Source organism: Mesitornis unicolor, unplaced genomic scaffold, assembly GCF_000695765.1.
Source record: "Mesitornis unicolor isolate BGI_N332 unplaced genomic scaffold, ASM69576v1 scaffold49420, whole genome shotgun sequence".
Taxonomy (NCBI): Eukaryota; Metazoa; Chordata; class Aves; order Mesitornithiformes; family Mesitornithidae; genus Mesitornis; species Mesitornis unicolor.
In genome coordinates this window covers 12,569-21,281 of record NW_010157201.1, presented here as the reverse complement: position 1 = coordinate 21,281, position 8,713 = coordinate 12,569, and positions in this window count along the sequence as shown.

The following is an 8,713-nucleotide window of genomic DNA, read 5'->3' as shown; positions in this document are numbered from 1 at the left end:
GAGTTGCCTAGTTTAATTAGACACTTTGTAAAAAGTATTTCCTTTGATTGGTTTAAAATACTTCTCCTTTTTGTCCCCTTGCTTTTGAATTATGTTGCATAAAGACTAAAATTTAGTCATCTACCATTTTTCTACTAATCATTAATGTGTGCTATTCTGTCTTACTCATACCTTTTCTAAATGAAAAAAAAATAATCTCCAGAGTATCACTCTGCTAAGTGTTTATATTTAAAAATGCTTTTCACATGTCAATAATCTCTGTCACCCTCTTCAAAACTTGTAGTGCAACATCACCTTTCATAGGCAGTGATCAGTCTGGTACTTTCTATCCAAATGAAGCTACATCCAGTTATAATGTTTCTTGTTCTGCGTCTTATTCTGTGCAGATCCTAATACTTTGAGATATTGCTGTCTTAAGCCAACAGAGTCTGGCTGATAGCAAAAGAAGATATTTCACAATTTCCAGTCTAAATCACCCATAGTAGGCTGAAAGGAGAGGCTAATCCATATTGAAAACTGATTTCTCACCCACCCACCCCTTTTTTTTCTGCTAGGTTAATTTTTGACTGGATCAGGTCCTGAATCCAAATTGCTGTTGGGTCTCACTCATATTTAGGGTAGTGCAACCAAGCCAGCGGTGGTGATCATCAGCACGGTGACAGAACCATCTTCCCACACTTGCATCACTTGAAAGTGTCTTTGAAACCAGTTACTCCTGATTTCTGACGGCTTTCTTAACCATAGATGCACACTCAACGAAGAGCTTTACTGAGCTTAGAACAGGGATTGTTAATTGCCTTGTTAGTAACATGCACACTAATCTTATAGTGGATTTAATAACTTCATCTAAATGGTAATTGTTCAGCATGTCACTCAACAAGAATTTCCTGTAGGAAGTCGAAAGCAGTTAGCTTCTCTCTGGAAGTCTTTGATATTTATAAAGCCTGACCTGGATTTTTCAAGTAAGTTGACTGAAAAATATTTTCCATTTCCCTGAATATTTGACGGTATTCAATAACCACATTTAGGACTTCCTTTAGAAAGGGATTGAAAAGCATTTTCAAGTCAATCTTTGTTCCCAGAAAGGGTTTAAGGTTGCATTAACATTTTTTTAAATGCAAAGACCTGTACTGTAAAAATAAACGAGACTTGTCAGAGATTACACAGGATACAGGATTCAGCCCATACAAAGGAAGATGTGGTGATGGGCTACATCTCTCCTACCATGGCCCTGAAGTGCTTTGCAGCCATATCCCTTTCCTTTTCAGATTATTGCGAATGGCATTTAGGATCAGCCATCCATAAATCATCAATATAATCAGAAACCAATTAAAATATAGATTTGCTCACTATGGAAAGTCATAAGAACTTCTGATGTGGGGAAGGTCAGCATATTCTGTTTTTAATGAATAAGCATTGAGTAAAAGAGAGAAGTTTTTATTTCTTGTCAGTATTAGTATCAGAAATCACCTCTTCTGCTCCTCTCCTGTTTGAAAGTTCTCACTTCAACATCTGTTCTCTCTTATGACCACATCAGCCACATCCCATGTGCAGCCATGAACTCCACTGTGTACTTCCCTGTGTTACCAAAATAACACCTCATCAGTGTCTTCCACCTCAGCGATGGCATTAACCAAGAGTCACGCTGGGTAGAACAGTGGGACAGTTGGTGCACAGGACAAACTCAGGGCTGTGAGCTGCACCAGCATGGTTCAGTGTTCATTTCCCCTGGAGAAAGCTTGCAGTCTGGAGCCAGGTGCTTTCCCTAAGGAACCTGGTGAGCTCATCTAAAGCTGTAGATGAATGTGCGCTCTGAGTTACTTTCAGGAGTTCTGCCATACATGTGATGCATATTGGGATGTCAGCAGCTTCCCAGCATTGTTTTGAAACAGAAAGTTGGTTAAGAACACATGCTGTTCCTGACATCTCGTATTATCACCCACTTGCTCAACAACAACAACAAAACCGCAAAATCCCCCCAAATTTGTGTCAAAATCCATGAGTCAAGAACATAAATCTACAAATTGCTGCTGTTTGTCTTCCTGCTGCCTTCACATAAAGAAACTGCTTAGGAAACTTTTTTCCACGATAGTCTAGAGTTAGCAGGTTTAAACATATATCTGTGTAACATCAAAATTCATGTCAACTAACAGCTGTGCCTTTTTAGAGAAGCATAACTATAGCATGAACTGGCAGTCATCCTCACAGCTATTTAATCCCCGAACTAAATTTGGGTGTTTGTCACTACCACCAACACTACTACTATTTGTTTCTAGGAGTAAAGGGGGAAATAGTGTCTCTATCTGCATGCAGTTGTAAAGTTGTGCCAGAGTAGGTTTTATTCTGTTAATTAATAAAATCCATTAACTATTTAAGTAAAAGCTGGTGCTGTTTATGATGGCTTTTTTGGATAATAGAAGACATAATTTTAAAAATTAATAATAGCTTCAATTTAATTTGATGGACCTTTAATTTAAGTTTCTTAACAAATTTGTCTCCCTTATGAATGGTTGAGTTGCAATGGTATCAACAAGGTACAAAGTAACTAAGTAAGTCGATCCCTCATCTTTCTTCACCAGACATAAGACATCCCAGAGGGTAAGGTCCACTTTATTAGTCTTTAAAAATTACCATGTTGTCCACATAAAGTAAGAGTCCGAGCCAGAAAATCATGTATTAACAAAACACAGTGCTTTTTAAATGTGTAAGTAAATTCAGTGCACTTCATTGAGACTTCAGCAAGTCTATTCAAAACTGTGACCCTAACCTATGCCACTTGCAAGATGTGCGACAATAGCACTGTGGGGTTGTACTTGCAGAAATGTTGTGGAGAGGAGACAGGGTAGCAGCTTGTGAGACAGGGGAAGGATGGCCATGAAAGTGCTAGGAATTACAGAGCACAACGACCTAGGTTCTCAAGAAGCTTTCCAGATGCAGCAGTTTACCTGCAAAGCTTTTCCTCTTGATTTTGTGCATAAAATCCTAAAAATTGCCACAAAATTGCACTTGATCCTAAGCTGAGACCCCTCCAGACTCATAAATGAAAGTTGTTTCTGAATTACTTTCATCCTGTTTTCATGCTGAGTTCTTATTTGTAAAGAGGCATTAAATCTGTTCTGTGCACTTTGGAAGTGTTATTGTTCCACTATAACAACCGTGCTACAGCACACAAACTGGGTGCTAGATTTTTGTTCCAGAAAAAAAAAACTGCTAAATTTGAACAGTATATAATGCACTCTTGTACTTATGAGAGATCTGTTAGCATGGAAATAAAAAGACAGCTTTTTGGCCCTATCCTAGAGAGATTTAAAATACAATTACCATCAGTGATGTGTGGAAATCTTAAAGACAGCTATGAATGTCACAGTCACTACAAAATAGTAAGTGTGGTCAGGCAGTGTAACTAGGAACTGAGAACCAAGATTCCTGAAACCTGCTTTTTGACTCAGTCTTTTCTAATATGCAATTGATTTCACTCGTCCGTCTGCCCTGTATCTTGCCTTGTTACACTGTTTTATCTTACAGCTTAATTCATGTAAATCACTTTGTAACTACTAGGAGAAAGACGGTGGGGCAGAAGAGTGCTCTTCCTCATACGGTATGGTAGTCTGAGTGCAGGGCAGATAAAGCGTATGTAGGAGTAAAATGCCGGGAAACAGACTTTTCTAAAATTTGATCAAGTTTTCTTTAGTCTGTTTTGTTTCTGGGCTTTTCGTGGATTTTGCAAATCTTGGTTTAATTGAAGGACAGTCTTACATTTATGTGAGAAAAGCCAGTCTTCTCCTGGAGGAAGTTGGGAAACCTCAGGAATCTCATGCAAGTAATTTTGTGAAATTTTCATCACAGCTCACTGGCAGTTTGGATGCAATCTTAGGCATACTCTGAACAATACTTTGTCACCTAAACAAGGAGACCTAAAAGAAAAACATCCTTCTTTCAAAGACGTCTGTTGTCTGTGGGCCAATAACTGTTATTTTGCTAAGGACTGGGAGGTAGTTGCAAGCCTTCAAAATTCTCTACCTATACAATGAGGATCCATTTTTGCTAAAATGGTATTTATACATTTATTTATAACAACATGTTAATCTAGACTTTATGTTTTAGCTTGCTTGAGCCAGAACTCCCAGACTGAGGGGAGACCTCATTCATGTTTATAAATATTTAAAGGGTGAGTGTCACGAGGATGGAGCCAGGCTCTTCTCGGTGACAAACAATGATAGGACAAGAGGTAATGGGCACAAACTGGAACACAGGAGGTTCCACTGAAATTTGAGAAGAAACTTCTTCTCAGTGAGGGTGACAGAGCCCTGGACCAGGCTGCCCAGAGAGGTTGTGGAGTCTCCTTCTCTGGAGACATTCAAAACCCGCCTGGACGCCTTCCTCTGCAACCTCATCTGGGTGTTCCTGCTCCGGCAGGGGGATTGGACTAGATGAGCTTTTGAGGTCCCTTCCAATCCCTAACGTTCTGTGATTCTGTGATTCTGTGATAATCAATGCCACCTACACATTAAATCTCACTTTGTCTAAGCTGGTTGAGCCAAGGGCTCTCCGGGAGAAGTGACTCATGCATGGGGATAGCCAAGTTCACATGAAAGTCCCACCCCTCTAGGGTTTGTGAGTACAGCTGGCTCCAGGACTTGAGCATAAACTCAAGTACAGCATAATATATATGGGCTTAATTTGCTTGTTTTATGTGGTTTAAAGAACAAATTGTTTGATGCAAAAATACCCCAACCAAACTCTGTAGGAGGATGTGTCACTCCTCTATTCATGAAGAAATAAAGTGAATGCTGTAATCCACCATTCCTTCTATTTCATAAGATATCATGAACCACCGTTTACTGTAGCTGTCTCTGCAGGCAGAGGCTAGTGCTGTATTCACGGGAACTGAGCCTCTGTCCAGTTAAACCATAGGAGGGGCTTGCAGAGATGTCCTTGAATGCTTTCTGCATCTCCAATTGTTGTAGTTTGCAAGAAGTAAAATGGTTTTGCAAGGACCAAGGTTAGCTGGAGCCAGACTGTACTTCTAATTCTGTAGTTTAACAATACTGTGATATTGTAAGTACATGTGAATGTGAGAGGAGGGAGGAGAAGGGAAATAAGTGTGTATTTGGAGGGAATGTGAGGAAATGCACATAAAGCAGGAAAGACATTAACTTGAAAGCAGAGCATAGAAAATAAAAATAGAAGCAGAAAAGGAAATAAAGAACCAACAAGAAGTTAAAGAGACATTTTTAAATTTGAAACTATTTGTCATAAGTATTTGATTCCATTGCAACAGAGTCTGCAAGCTGGAGATGCTGATAGTCTGCCATGCAGAAAATGGGCATTGGATTGTTCACTTCTTCACAGATTCACACACTACAGCCAGTAGTGATACAAAGAATGCAAATAGTTACTAGGGAGAGAGAATGAGACAGAAAACAAAAGAAAATCTTAGATAAATAGGGTGAGATTGTGTAAGTATCAGAAATTTTGAAATATGTCATGAGATCGTATGGAAAACAGTGCAAGTTTTGCTGAGATTTCCTTATTTTCTTCTGCTGAATTTTGACTTTATTTATCTTACCCATAATACTGACATGTCCAGGGCAGTAGTGGCTCCTGGAAACAGCCTGCTTATGATTTACTGCAAACTTGAATTTCCAGTGGTGGAAGAAGTGGTGGGAGAAGCAGTTTTAAGGAGAAACTGTTACATTGTGGTGGCTGGCTCTGAAACTCAAATTCCTAGATGGTGGGAGCCCCCCAGGTTTGCCCCCCAGGGTCACCATGCATCCCATGAGGGGAACCATCCAAATTCTTAGTGATTGATGCTGAGACCTAGGCGATGATACATGAGTATGTCTGAAACCCAGTTCTTCCTGCAGGGATGTCTTTCCATCCATTTGTGATCTTGTAGTGTGAGGCCAGCAACCTTTTCATCAGAAAGACAGCAGGAGTCATTTAACAATCAGGACAAGAGGTAGAAGGGTTTCCTTCTTTTCACAACTTGTGAGTTAAAGCACCATCCAGGAAGTAAGAAATCCAGGTTTAATTTCTTCCTCTGCCAGAAGCGATTTAAGTACTTTTGCCTCCAAATTGCAGCAATCATTAGCTTTCCAATTTGCTAGGGGAAAGAGGCGCTCCACTTTTCCTGCATGATAACCAGAGTGGCTGGGGTGTTTGTATGGAAAAAGGTTTAATTGGTTCTGTTTCAGGATCATTAAATAATCATTGGATAAAACACGTATCTAAATTCTGTCTAAGTGTGGGCTTAGGCTTGACTCTTGATTGAGTAGCAAAGCCTTTGAATTGTGCCTATTTTACAGAATACATATTAAAAAATAAACAGGATACAGGAATCTGGCTTGCAGTCAGAGGACATAAATCTTGTGGTCCTGGAGGTCACCATCTTCTAAGACGGAAGCAAAGCTATCTAAAAGAACAGTTTCAAAATTATTTGTGCTGACTGACCGAAATATGTTAAAAGCAAGTTAGGTCAGCATCACATTGACCTTTTCTCTCTGACGGTGGTTATCATTGATTCAGTTTCCTTAATTCTTTTCTGCAAGTATGAAGGGTTAATATAGAAAGTATCTTTATTTAGTATATGTATCTTTTATGTAGCTTTTTGGACTATATTAACCCGTTGTAAATATTCTATTTTGTTATTACTAATCAAATCTGTCTTCAGCTGTGCAATTTTACAACTGATTTAAAAAAAAACAACACAAAGAAAACTTAAGTATGTCTTCAGCTTCAGAGGAGCTGAGCACACTACTGCAACAATTGTAAACTTCAGTGGGAGCACAAGTAGTCACTTCTGGAAATAAAACTTTGTACAGGTGTGTAAGTATTCCTTACTTGGCTTGGGATCAGTACCTGTCCTATTGAAAGATATAAACTAAAATCAGCTCGTTGACTTTAAAATTTTGCCCCAGCAGTCCGTCAAGTTTGAACATTTTGTTTGAGTTTTAACTGATAAGGTGAAGGAAATCAGCACATTTGAATGTTTCTGTCAATTAGCTGAACAGGTCTTTCCTTAGCCCTCCAGCAAAAGCAGCAGCTTAAACTGACTTTTTTTGGGGTTGTTTTTTTTTAAATTGTTCCATTTTTTAGGACTGAAAAAGAGAAAGACAAAAATAGAATTAAGAGTTTTTTTCAAAGGCTTTTGAGACCAGAGACCTTTTCACTTTAGAATGGAAAGAGAAAAAAGAATTGGTGGTACTATTAAAAATGTCACAGCCGAGAAGTCAATTGTGTGTAGCAAAATCACTGGCAAAGCTACAGAGCTGAAGTTTGAAGTCCAGAGCTACGATGTGGGGGGTAATAAAAAGATGAAAGGTTTTAATGGATAAAAGGCCCAGGATTTGCTGAACTTTAAGGAATTTAGTGATTTTTTAAGTCTTATTTTGAGCTCATACTGTTCAGCTTAACTTACAGAGTCTTCCTTTACAGTTTGACATCTGATAATTTGGGTATGAAAATGAACTCTCCCACATAGAAGAGAATGCTAGCAATCTTGTTCTGATAAGAGATATTTATATAGCCACCGCCAAATCACTTAAACATAAAGGGGCCATGTGCTTATCCTCACTTCTGATGACGAGCCCACTGTAGCTATCTGAGATTTGTCAGCACGTGTTGATAGTCCCTTTTCAGTTGGGGACAGTGCTTTCCAGTGCTGCTTCAGAGTGACTTCTTTGACTTACTGGGATATTCTGAATTTAATTGCTATAAATTGAGAATCTTTCTTTATAGTCACATCTTAAAACTGGTACTGATAGAGGACCTAACTTTCAACCTATCTTTGATCAGGGAGAAAGGAAAAATCTCTGGAATCTTGGGTGCTGGGGAAGAGAGGACTAACTTCTGTAAAAAGCAATATGATTGCTAAATTTGCAGAGCTGAAAGATAAGCGAGTGACCATAATTCATGCTGTGGAGCACTTACTAGCAAGCCGTTACAGCAAAGTGTAATTCAAAATCAGAGTAGCCTCTGACTAAGTCTGGGGGAATGATGGTAGAATGAAAGTGATGGAAGTGCTGCTTAGATTCACTGCTTACCCTTCCCTCCTTTCTTTGCCAAATGTTGTAAACTGATAAATCTTTCTTCATTTATGCATGTAGCCCAAATTCCATCTTCAATTATACAAATGTAGATTTTTCTTAGTCATGGTTTCATCATATTATAAGCAAAGGTTTGCTGTTGCATTATAACAGCAAAGTCTTGACCACTGTATTGCTAAAATACAGTATATTGAAATTTGTCTTACTCTGCACAGCCTTTCTGTATAAGACCCCATTCTGATAAAAAGCAGATACTTTATTAGTCACTTTTTTAATGGAACGCAGTACCAGTACAGGAAAGAAGTCTGGGATTGAAACAAGCCTGACTTTGTTCAAATGCTGCAAGCATTAATAGCTGAGAAAACACACGATTTACTAGCACATTCCTGGATTACAAGAGTTGCATAAACTTCAGGTCAGCTGGAGTTGTATAAACTGGAACAGTGCAGGGCATGTAAAATTCTCTGTTTATAGAGAGGTTTCCATGTGGAATAATCATTAAACGCTTTTACAGATTGTCTTTTTACACAGGAATCATTCATCTGCTAATGGAAATCTTCAGTGGCTAGACAAATACATTTGGAAAGAGAGACAGAGAAATAATTCTAGATGTTTTCTGAGCTTATTAGGTTTGTTCTTTTTCTGGATCTTTGAAAACTTCTATG